Here is a 14,338-nt window from a genome sequence, read left to right as displayed (position 1 = left end):
GACACAAATTAACACGCACATAAAACATTAGTTTTTTTTATCACACAGTTCTTTGACGAAATTAAAAAATATAATCAAAATAATGCGAAAAAAAAAAACATAGACCATAGGAAAACTGGGCAAAATTTGAAATAGATGGCTATCCCTACAAAGAAACTAAATAGCATACAAACACTATAGCATCACACACATATAGCACACATGGGATATAGGAGACCTCTAGCCAAGGTCAGCTTGAACACCAGGGATGAGATTTCGAATACGGTGATAGAAACCGACTCGGAAAAACTACCCTATAGAAAACCCTAGGGCTTGAAATAAATACCCCGAGAAAATTTTATTTTAAAGAAATTTTTGATCGGAATCTTTTTCAAAAATACAAACAACATATCAGGAGGTAAACATATACACATAAAACACCTTTTATTGTTTGGTTTCATGGGGGGGGGGGGCATCTGTCTGGCTCCCCCCAAAAAATATAAATAAATAAAAAAATAATATACTATTACTGTCGCTGCTTTGATTCTAATTTAGAAATTCTATATTATATCTGTAAATTTGCATTAGGGTTAAGTTTCCGTTATATAATTCTGCTGTCAGATACTCTGTGATTTGCAATATGGCCTATCTCCTGTGATGTGATCCTGCTTTGCGATACAATTTGATTCGCAATATGTCCAAATTCCAGTGATGTGATCCTGCTGTGCGATACAATTTGATTCGCAATATGGCCTATCTCCTGTGATGTGATCCTGCTGTGTGATACAGTTTGATTCGCAATATGTCCAAGCTCCTGTGATGTGATCCTGCTGTGCGATACAATATGATTCGCAATATGGCCAAGCTCCTGTTATGTAATTCTACTGTCAAGTGCAATGTGATTTTTGATATGCTCCAATTTGTATTAAAACAACCTGTTGTCAGATGCTCTATGAATATGCAATAGGTTAATCTCCTGTTATATAATTCTGCTGTCACATAAAATACGAATTTACAATAGGGTTAAAGCTTCTGTTATACATACAAACCGATAAAATATAAAACATTTGTTCAATGACATGAATATAAATATATAAAAAGATGTTTAAGACAGTTAATCTACATAATACTCTTCCATATGTTCTTATAGATATATAGATGTCTGGGTAGGTAGGTAGATAGATAGATAGATAGATAGCTGGGTATGTATGTATGTATGTAGGTAGGTATATATATAGATAGATAGATAAATAGACATACATACATACATACATACAGACAGATATATATATATATATATATATATATATATATATATATATATATATATATATATATATATATATATATATATATAGACAGGCAGACAGATAGATATATAGATAGATGGATCGATAGATAGATCTCATTTATAGTGTATTGAAAGAAAAGTATTAGAAAATACATATATGTTTACGTTTCTAGAGATAATTAGTTCTGCAAATGTTATCACCATTTAGAAATTGTCACCTACATTTCAACAAAATGAAATTAAGTAAACAAGTCAATAATCGATACACATTATGTCCATTATTACTGGTCATTCCTTGAATTTGTTTTCTATATGCAATTACAAAAACGCCTCACAAAAGCAAGATCCCTCAATAATTGTCATAAATTAAGCGTTACCTCTTTTGAGTGCATATAGACTTTAAATGTTGACATTATGTCAGCTATTGTTTGACCGTTGCTCTACTGGTACGAAGCCGCATCATCTTCTTGAAAGGCGCAGAACCGAGAACTCAGGCAGTGAATATGTATACTTTTGTGATAGGTACTATGGACGGAGGTGGGGGTCAATAAAATAACAAACAGGTAAACATGGTCGTATAGATGTGAAACTGACCAATGGAAATCAACGTGTATTGACGTCAGGTGTAAGAGTCAACGTCAAAGTCGTTTATCATGAATATAATTGACAACAATATATATGAATGGGCAATGAGTTGATACATGCCGGTTTAAAATTACAGATGGGAAATGATAAACAAATAACACTTGTAGATGCTAAATATCAACGATGATAGCAACACAAGGTGCAATTAATAAGTTGGCTTTTAGAGACTCTCCAGTTACACGGACAATTTATGGACTAACCACTTGGTTTAGAGATGATTGTACCGGACGAGAATGATTTGTCATAGTCGGAACGAAAACTGGTAAATGTTTACAAGTGTATTAGACTACAGTACAAAAATACTATGTACATTGAAACGCAAAGAGAAATACTCAGACGAGTTATCTGTTCTACCAGTCAGAGCGTTTTTCTCTTGAGGGCAAAACTATTCATGCAGGACTAGTAACGATGAACAGATATAAACACAACATAAAATAATGACGTCATGCAGTCGCCAGAAGAACAACATCAAAATTAAGAAAATATCATCGGGCCCTTAAGGTAACAAGCAAATTCTGGTTGACAAGTAAAAACATTATTTCAATATCACACCATTACCTTGAATAAAAAACAAAACTGCAACCTCATTAAAGGTCGTTTATTTCGTTCTCTTTCAGAGTATTTATAAACTCTGATGCCATTACGTCATCTGGCATTAAGTGGTTTTCATCCAATACATTTTCCATCACCTTCATGTTCTTTCTGTAAACTACAATCGAAAACATGTATTCTCCCTAACATCCCTATTACTACCATAAAAAATGAACGACTACGTCGCGCATTTGTTTTCCTGAACGTTTTATCCACAATAAATTTATTTGAACATAAAATACACAGAAGACTGGATGACGTCGTTTTACTGTATCTAAAAGTTCACTTATAAAACAACTTTTTTTTTAAAGAAAAAGAAATCACGTTTTACCGATATAGTTTCAGGAAAACTACCAAAAAAAGCAATAATGATAGCTTTGGATAATCCCTACTTCACCCTTTAGAAAAATTATTTACAGAAGAAATATTTTTATAAAAATAAAACAACAATGCCTAAACAAATTAAAAACAAAAAATATCATAAATATAGCCCTATAATCAATAATAAAAAACAAGCCAACCCATCAGCAACTAAAAATTAGAATTTAAAAAAACACAAAAACAACAAAAAATTTGGGTGTATATAAAATACCACACAACCCACCAGAACCCCGACACAAACAAACTACTAGGACAAGAAAACATGTTATCAACACAACAAAGAAACAAAACATAACGTAGTAACATAAGAATAATAACTAATGTCATTTTTAAATAACCATGGAAATCCGAAAAATGCAAAAGGAGAAACTAATAGCAACATTCATATCTAAACCAAACTCAAGATAAAAAGTATAATAAAACAAAACAACAGTGAATGACGTTTAAGTCACATTTAATTTATTAATTTGTGTCGTATTCTGTTCTATTATTTTTGTTATTAAAATGGTTTTGCTGTGGATAGTTTGTTGTTTCCTAACAGTATATTTAATATGTTATATCTTATTTTGAATAATATTTTTACTCTTAAAAAGTAATGTATACAAAATAAAAAGTGAACAGACTTTTCCAACATTTTTTACTTTTTCAGTGAAGTACTGAAAAAATGAATTCGAGGTGATCCTACACAGTTATTTTTTATATTTATGGCTATTTTATTCCAACCGTCCGAGGTTGAACAAATATGCAACAATTACCCTGCATGTGATTTCGTGTTTTCATCTTGATATGTTAATAAAACGAACAACATAAACAAATACTCTGGTGATTTATTTTTTACTTTCTGAATGTTCCCATCAATGAATGTATACTTATACAACAGTATGCAATCAGATCTTTAAAATAACATGTCTAATCGGAGAAGATGTTGGTTCATTGCAATAAGCTACCCCGCTTATAAATTTATAGTTTGTTCAAAATATGCTATAATTGTCGCTATTTTGATTATATTATATTGAGACCACATCGCATCTCCATCGTAAAATGAAGCCACGCTGCTTCGTTACTGTAACAATCAACTTTGCAATACGTCTCGTGCACATTTACCACACAGTGATGTGATTTTGTTATGTATATCTATGAAGTTATGCAAACATGTTTTTCTCGTGCATGAAAATCCTGACAGCAAAATATATGGGTCTCCAAATACTAAAGTTTTTGGCCCAGTAAAATCTAATAGACATATTTACTTAAACAGAAAATGGGTAGCAGGGTGGACCGGGGTTTCTGCAAAACATTGACAACTTGATTGCAGAAGTGTATCATATCTATTACTAATACTGAGTGCGTCATGATTACATAAGGGTATCATATCTATTACCAATACTGAGTACGTCGTGATTACAGAAGAGTATCATATCTATTACCAATACTGAGTACGTCGTGATTACAGTAGGGTATCATATCTATTACCAATACTGAGTACGTCGTGATTACAGAAGGGTATCATATCTATTACCAATACTGAGTACGTTGTGATTACAGAAGGGTATCATATCTATTACCACTACTGAGTACGTCGTGATTACAGAAGGGTATCATATATATTACCAATACTGAGTACGTCGTGATTACAGAAGGGTATCATATCTATTACCACTACTGAGTACGTCGTGATTACAGAAAGGTATCATATCTATTACCACTACTGAGTACGTCGTGATTATAGTAGGGTATCATATCTATTACCAATACTGAGTACGTCGTGATTACAGAAGGGTATCATATCTATTACCACTATTGAGTACGTCGTGATTACAGAAGGGTATCATATCTATTACCACTACTGAGTACGTCGTGATTATAGTAGGGTATCATATCTATTACCAATACTGAGTACGTTGTGATTACAGAAGGGTATCATATCTATTACCAATACTGAGTACGTCGTGATTACAGAAGGGTATCATATCTATAACCAATACTGAGAACGTCATGATTACAGAAGGGTATCATATCTATTACCACTACTGAGTACGTCGTGATTATAGTAGGGTATCATATCTATTACCAATACTGAGTACGTCATGATTACAGAAAGGTATCATATCCATTATCAATACTGAGTACGTCATGATTACAGAAGGGTATCATATCTATTACCACTATTGAGTACGTCGTGATTATAGTAGGGTATCATATCTATTACAAATACTGAGTACGTCATGATTACAGAATGGTATCATATCTATTACTAATACTAAGTACGTCGTGATTACAGAAGGGTATCATATCTATTACCAATACTGAGTACGTCATGATTACAGAAAGGTATCATATCCATTAGTAATACTGAGTACGTCATGATTACAGAAGGGTACAATGATTACAGAAGGGTATCATATCCATTACCAATACTGAGTACGTCATGATTACAGAAGGGTATCATATCTATTACCACTACTGAGTACGTCGTGATTATAGTAGGGTATCATATCTATTACCAATACTGAGTACGTCATGATTACAGAAAGGTATCATATCCATTATCAATACTGAGTACGTCATGATTACAGAAAGGTATCATATCCATTATCAATACTGAGTACGTCATGATTACAGAAAGGTATCATATCCATTATCAATACTGAGTACGTCATGATTACAGAAGGGTACAATGATTACAGAAGGGTATCATATCCATTACCAATACTGAGTACGTCATGATTACAGAAGGGTATCATATTTATTACCAATACTGAGTACGTCGTGATTACAGAAGGGTATCATATCCATTACCAATACTGAGTACGTCATGATTACAGAAGGGTATCATATCCATTACCAATACTGAGTACGTCATGATTACAGAAGGGTATCATATCCATTACCAATACTGAGTACGTCATGATTACAGAAGGGTATCATATCTATTACCAATACTGAGTACGTCGTGATTACAGAAGGGTATCATATCTATTACCAATACTGAGTACGTCGTGATTACAGAAGGGTATCATATCCATTACCAATACTGAGTACGTCATGATTACAGAAGGGTATCATATCTATTACCAATACTGAGTACGTCGTGATTACAGAAGGGTATCATATCTATTACCAATACTGAGTACGTCGTGATTACAGAAGGGTATCATATCCATTATCAATACTGAGTACGTCATGATTACAGAAGGGTATCATATCCATTATCAATACTGAGTACGTCATGATTACAGAAAGGTATCATATCCATTATCAATACTGAGTACGTCATGATTACAGAAGGGTACAATGATTACAGAAGGGTATCATATCCATTACCAATACTGAGTACGTCATGATTACAGAAGGGTATCATATTTATTACCAATACTGAGTACGTCGTGATTACAGAAGGGTATCATATCTATTACCAATACTGAGTACGTCGTGATTACAGAAGGGTATCATATCTATTACCAATACTGAGTACGTCGTGATTACAGAAGGGTATCATATCTATTACCACTACTGAGTACGTCGTGATTACAGAAGGGTATCATATCTATTACCAATACTGAGTACGTCGTGATTACAGAAGGGTATCATATCTATTACCAATACTGAGTACGTCGTGATTACAGAAGGGTATCATATCTATTACCACTACTGAGTACGTCGTGATTACAGAAGGGTATCATATCTATTACCAATACTGAGTACGTCGTGATTACAGAAGGGTATCATATCTATTACCAATACTGAGTACGTCGTGATTACAGAAGGGTATCATATCTATTACCACTACTGAGTACGTCGTGATTACAGAAGGGTATCATATCTATTACCAATACTGAGTACGTCGTGATTACAGAAGGGTATCATATCTATTACCAATACTGAGTACGTCGTGATTACAGAAGGGTATCATATCTATTACCACTACTGAGTACGTCGTGATTATAGTAGGGTATCATATCTATTACCAATACTGAGTACGTCGTGATTACAGAAGGGTACAATGATTACAGAAGGGTATCATATCTATTACCAATACTGAGTACGTCGTGATTACAGAAGGGTATCATATCTATTACCACTACTGAGTACGTCGTGATTATAGTAGGGTATCATATCTATTACCAATACTGAGTACGTCATGATTACAGAAGGGTACAATGATTACAGAAGGGTATCATATCTATTACCAATACTAAGTACGTCGTGATTACAGAAGGGTACAATGATTACAGAAGGGTATCATATCTATTACCAATACTGAGTACGTCGTGATTACAGAAGGGTATCATATCTATTACCACTACTGAGTACGTCGTGATTATAGTAGGGTATCATATCTATTACCAATACTGAGTACGTCATGATTACAGAAGGGTACAATGATTACAGAAGGGTATCATATCCATTACCAATACTGAGTACGTCATGATTACAGAAGGGTATCATATCTATTACCACTATTTAGTACGCCGTGATTACAGAAGGGTATCATATCTATTACCACTATTGAGTACGTCGTGATTATAGTAGGGTATCATATCTATTACAAATACTGAGTACGTCATGATTACAGAATGGTATCATATCTATTACTAATACTAAGTACGTCGTGATTACAGAAGGGTATCATATCTATTACCAATACTGAGTACGTCATGATTACAGAAAGGTATCATATCCATTAGTAATACTGAGTACGTCATGATTACAGAAGGGTACAATGATTACAGAAGGGTATCATATCCATTACCAATACTGAGTACGTCATGATTACAGAAGGGTATCATATTTATTACCAATACTGAGTACGTCGTGATTACAGAAGGGTATTATATCTATTACCACTATTGAGTACGTCGTGATTATAGTAGGGTATCATATCTATTACCAATACTGAGTACGTCATGATTACAGAAGGGTGTTATATATATCACCAGTACTGAGTACGTCATGATTACAGAAGGGTATCATATCTATTACCAATACTGAGTACGTCATGCTTTAAGTCATCAAATGTGAGGTGACTACAGCTCTAAAAACTGACGTGGAAAGGCAAACCAAAGTAATAGCTGAACAAGTCGATGACAAATGACCAAAATATCAATTGATTTGTCAAATGCTAAATTACCTGGGAAAGAAAGAATTGTACCAAACATCGAGAATAGCAATAGCTAACTAATCGTGCGTACCAGTGGTAAACATAACATAATAATCACTCAGTCACTGTGCTCAAGTAGGACTAGCACAAACTATACTGTCTTCGTGACCAAGGTACGCATCCCATGAAGAGCATTATATTTTCACAAACCTCAATATCATATCACACAATCTAAAATACACTTTAAATAAAATGGATCTTGTAGCCAGGTGTCCTAATTTGTTTGTATGCCCAACCCCACAGGGTTAAATTACGTGACTTAGAAATGCCAGAAGATCTGGTCACAGCCACAAACTTTTCCAACGTGGATTTAGTAGGGCAGGTCATGGTACTTACCATAGCCTGCATAACATAACATGCACTTTAAACTGTACTGGTGTCTCACAAAACTCAGTTATCTCATCTGTCCAATGCAGCATCCGTGATGCAGCATCCTACATTGAAAGCGGAGACCGGTCCAAATAAGAAAGAGACAGTGTAGTGAAAGAAACGAGTAATGCCAGTTTATGTTTTTGTAAAATTAGAGGAAGACATAATCAACTAGGAAAATAAATATTTAGGGTAAAGCTCAAAAAAAAAAAAAAAATAGAAAATGAAGAAATTTTAAGAAAGGAAGGCAAAGTAAATGGTTGCAAAGAAGTTAAAACTGTAAATCAAACAAGAGAGAGAGAGGGGATTTGTAGAAGAGAAAACAAGAGGAAGACGCGAAGGTGTACCGTCAGAAGTGATGCTTTAAAGAAAAACATTAAATGATTCAGGACAACGCTTATTACATTATGTGTACGGGAAAAATAATCAGCCTTCACATACTCTATGAATTTGCATTAGGGTAAGCCTCCGTTATGAAATTCTGCTGTCAAATACAATATGATTTGCAGCAGCAGAGAGGGTGAACAGACCATAGAATTCCGACAAAACAAATAAAACAAACAAATAAATCATCTCGTAGAAAGGTCAAGATTTTACAAATGAACTTTTCCTTGAGATGTTTTATTTCTGTAATGGACGATTATACTAATAAAACCTCAGTTCGAAATAGTATCTGAAAAAATAAAGTACTCTACGTATTTATTTATTTCTTGTTTATTTTTTTGACGACCAACGTTGGTAGGTACCCTCTCTGCTGCTATTAATTTACCACCATACCAAGTTTGATGAATATTTTTCAACGCGTTCTCGCTGTCGTTTTTCCTCATCTGTTTCATCTTCATCTGAATCTTCGGAATTTGTTCTATGTTTCAAGTAATATTCAAGTTCTGATGGTGGTTTTTCTATTTTTGGATTTATGTTCTTTCTTTTTCTGTAATAGTTCATCAAACTTCTGTATCGATCTCCACCGCAATTTTTGCAAATCTGATATAATCCTCTAACGCCGTTGTTACATCCAACACATCTTCGTGGACCAGCATGAGGGTTTTTCTTTATAAGATAATTATGTTTCTTGCAATATTCTCCACGGCACCTTTTGTTGCATTTATCTGTTGTTCCTTGACGCAGCCACGCACAGTTGTTCATTATATTAATGATATCTGTTTAATTCAATTTAATTTTATCATCACCCCTTTTACCCAAATATTTTGTCAATACCCACACGATATCTTGTTCTTGGATCATGTAAATTTATTGTTATAAATCCATGCGGGGTAGCTTGCGCTCGTGAGAAGAAATTTTTGAATTTAATTATATCCATGTCACCACCACACCAAGTTTGATGAATATTTCGCAACGAGTGTGTGTCTACGCCATTAAACACAACTAAAATGTTGCAGTTGTCTCTGATCACCTTCGGAATTTGTGTATATCGTTGAGTAACATAGATCACGTCTGTATTTTTGTGTCTACCTCGGGAAAATATTCTGGCTGGATTTGATTGTTTATCTAGCATCACATCGTCGTATACAACTAAATTATTAATAAATCCGTCTATGGAATCTACGGATGGTGCTTCATCAATATCGGTTATAAACTCTATAACATCATTATCTTCATCCAGTAATCGCGCGTTTTCATTGAAATCTTTAAGTACATCATAACATCGCTGATCATCAACGGATGGTGCTACTAAATATAATTTATCCCATTTCAACCATCTCATTATCAGATTAAGTAATAACTGCGTCTTACCCGATCCAGATGGTCCTATGATAATCATTCTGATGGAGTTCGGTAGCGCAGGATGATGCTTAACAGGTTCTCGCTGCCGAGTTGCTGAGAAATCAATTATATCCATATATATTATAACACGAATTTATATTGTTTACGCTGTAGAGTTAAAACTCCAACTACTGATTTAGCTACGGTTATAACAAAAAACAAAAAAATAGCGTACGGTGGAAAATGTTCTATATGCGGTAGAAAGAAATTTTCGTTTTTACCTAATAAGCGGGGTGGTGATATTGCTAATTTGATGTCAAAGTTTCCAGGTGCTCCATGGGCTAAATACAGCGGAGAAAAACATCTACCAGGATATAATTATTGCGGTCCTGGTACTCGACTCGATATCAGGCTCGATAATCAAGATCAACCAAAACCAGGCGAGGAACCAATAAATGCTATTGATCGAGCTTGTCATGCTCATGATGTAGCTTATAAAAGTCAAAATCTACAAGATAGGCATATTGCAGATGTAAAATTAATTCATTCATTAAATTCTATAAAAAATAAAAATATTAGAGAATCATTAGCTAATTGGTTAGTAAGATCCTCGATGAAAGGTAAATTAGCGATTGGGGCTGGTAATTAATAATGGAATCAATTTATTATTCACCGAGAGGATACTGGAGAGGCAAAGCAGCAATTGGTAAACTTGCTGATGCAGCGGCGGTTAAACATTCTACTGCTAAAACGTGGTTATCTAAACAAGCAATATGGCAAATTTATCTACCACGTCCTAAACAAATTCAGTACTCGTATTTCGATGTCAGTGTTCCTAATGAAGTTCATCAAGCTGATATTCTGTTTTTACCGCATGATACTGTGCGTGGAAAAACGTACAAGTACGCGCTAACCGTAGTTGATGTTGCAAGTAGATATAAAGAAGCAGAGCCGCTATCAGCGAAAACATCATCTGAAGTAGCCGATGCGTTTGAACGAATTTATCAACGAGGTGGTGGACCACAAGGTGGTCTGCGATGGCCACAGCTACTACAGGTTGATCCTGGTAAGGAATTTCTTGGTCCAGTATCATCGTTGATGAAACAACATAATACCAAAATACGACGAGGACATACTGCAATTCATCGTGATCAAGCAATTGTTGAGCGATTTAATCGAACACTTGCTGAACGGTTATTTGGATATCAATACGCGAGGGAATTTATTTAGGATAAAAGATCTCGCGAATGGGTGGCAAGATTACCAATCGTGATAGCTGCATTAAATAATGAGATCACACGAACAACCAACATGAAACCCATTAGCGCGGTCACAAAAAAAAAAATATACCAACACAACGGAAAGATGCTGGAAAACAAAAAATATTAGGTGATGTCACAGTCAGATATTTATATGAGCCTGGTGAACTTGAAGGTGGTAAAGCGAGAGCAACTGATCCTATTTGGAGTGTTACCACACACAAAATATCTACCGTGACAAGATCCACTGGAAGAAATGTAGGCGTTTCCAGACCTGCAATCTACAGATTAGATTCGGCCGCTCCTCAACGTGGATTTACACGTGAACAACTACAAATAATTCCCGCGGATACACAACTACCACCGCGATCACTTCGGTGATTTCGATCACTTAACTAGCACTAGCGCCAAGGGTGCCAGCACCCCGACGTCGATTACACTCAAGACAGGTTAACATGGTATTTTCTCGTGTATGACCGCGACTATTATCTTTTCTATCTACGGTAAATTGTCTTGAATCATTACTCGAATACCGCCATAACATTATACAATTACAACTGGTGCAATGATTGTTCTGCTGCTGTTTTAACTTAATAATAAATTCAACATCAAGATCAAAGTCACGTTTATTTTTTTTGTCAGATTGTTTGTATCCGATTAATTTTTTTCTTATTATATCATCATCGATGATGTTAAATTTATCAACGATTTCAGGAATTATAATTCTACGTAATTGAGATATATATCTGACCCTCGATACCGCCAAATAAACTAAATTTGATCACTCGATGCGATCGTCTACAATCCAGACTCGTGTGTCAGAAATAGTTAATCCCTGAGATGAGTGGATCGTCATAGCGTATCCCAACACCCATGGAGATTTGTCAGCGCGTAATGCATCTTCGACCACACTGATATCAACGGCGACAATATCATTTAATACGAGATTCTGTTTCCTTGACTCTGTCAAGGGTCCTGGAATATCAACATTAATATTCTGTTTTCGTGTATCTGATGGTCTATAACATAACGGAACAGGTAGTTCTGAATATTGTTCTTTATGTAGTTGAAATAACTGTTGTTGTAAAGCGTCTCTGATTATTTTTCTACTTGCTACGATCAAATCGGTGGGTCTCCATGAGTTCAAAAAATCACTCATTGAGGTCTCTGAGATCACTCCACGTATTATTTCACACTGAATTTTGTTTGATTGTAATCTGATTAATTTTTTAAACTCCTTTAAATTTGCATCGAGAGCTCTATGATCATCATCTATTTCTTCATAATAATCAACGAAATTTTTTAACCAATCATGTGGAGATGGTCCAACAAAAGGCGACGGTTGACCATGATCGCCACACATTATTATGGCGGTATTTTTCGTCAACAACCAATCAAGAAACATTTTTAATGTATCCAATGACACCGTGCATATCTCATCCCAAATAATTATTTTAGGTATATATTTTTCTCCCATCCGTTCAGGAGTCCATGTATCCCCGCGCCACCGAAAGAAACTATGATACGTACACGATTGTACTTGCCGCTGTTTCATCTCACGTGCAAGTCTATGTGTGGGTGTCAGCACGATTATATCTGAATTTCTAAAAACATTAATCGTTCGAGTTGTTTTGCCGCATCCACCAGGTCCATTGAGATATACTGTCTTATATCTGGTTATTGGATCACTCAACGATGGTGCCTTTGACATTTCTGATATTTTATTACCCTCACGATAAAAATCTCTCACTGGAACATCTGCTGATTCTGTATAATTGTGTAATAGTTCCTTTTTTATTCTCCACGAACCCCATCGTTCATCATTACTTGTAAATTTCATAACAGGTTCTAAATATTTACTTGAAATATAAAACGAGTCCGTTGCGACTCTGACTGCGGTCTCAGGAAATCTATTAATCATCGATAATAAATTTATAGAAACATAAGCCAACATGGAAAATCTTAGATGAGTATATTGCGGGGATACGTCATTTATGTAACTAACGATCGTACCTAATTTTGTTCCGTCGGATAAATAAACACTCTCTCGATTTACAAATGTATTTTTCGCCGTTGTGTCAGCGATTATAAAATCGTACTCGGCATCATCTAAAATTAATCGTGCGTGATGTCTTTTATAATCATATGCACCACCTTGAGTAAATTTACCTATAATTTTTCTACCGAGATCTTTTGCGGTTTTGAGTTTATTAGGAATATCATCTTCGGAAATATCAGGATATTTTTCCTTAAACTCGCTAATAACTTCAGAATCTGACATGGGCAACCAAACTTTGGTCTGTGCATGATATGATATAATTGCCTCACTGACCACCAACGATGTCAGTATCATACAATCTAGCATATATCGTAACAAAACTATAGGTGCCCAACGTTTTTCACAAAAATGTCTACCAAACCAAACATAACAAATCTTGTGAAGATTTTCGTTGAGCTCGAATGATTCAATACAGGCGAATCCAGTCAGATCAAAATCAGGTAATGGTCCATTAATTGCCACTCGCGTCATCTCGTTTGTAGGGTGACCAAATCTTTCAAAGTACGTAGAACAATCTCCGTATCCCAGAAAACTTCCTGGATAACATGCAACCATATCAACCGAAATAACATCATTGTAATTATATTTGGTATTCCATAATCCGCCATGTCCATATTCGACGCAACTTGCGCGTACGTCCTCGAGTAAATCAAATCGTGTTGGTTTCCATGAATTTCGTTCTCGCAACAGATGGAACGGTAAAACAATTAGTTAGTAATTTGTCAGTATTTTCCGCGTGCTTGCACTGTAAAAACGTCGCAAGATTTTTCATCTCGTCATGGAGGGATTCTGTGCGATATATTTCACCGTTCGGTTTGACAAACTGATCAAATTCACCCTCCTCATTACTTTTAAATAACCATACCGATACAGGATCGGTT

The sequence above is a fragment of the Sinohyriopsis cumingii genome, unplaced genomic scaffold, assembly GCF_028554795.1.
Source record: "Sinohyriopsis cumingii isolate HCF-2022 unplaced genomic scaffold, ASM2855479v2 utg000160l, whole genome shotgun sequence".
Taxonomy (NCBI): Eukaryota; Metazoa; Mollusca; class Bivalvia; order Unionida; family Unionidae; genus Sinohyriopsis; species Sinohyriopsis cumingii.
Note: the sequence above shows the minus strand (reverse complement) of the source record.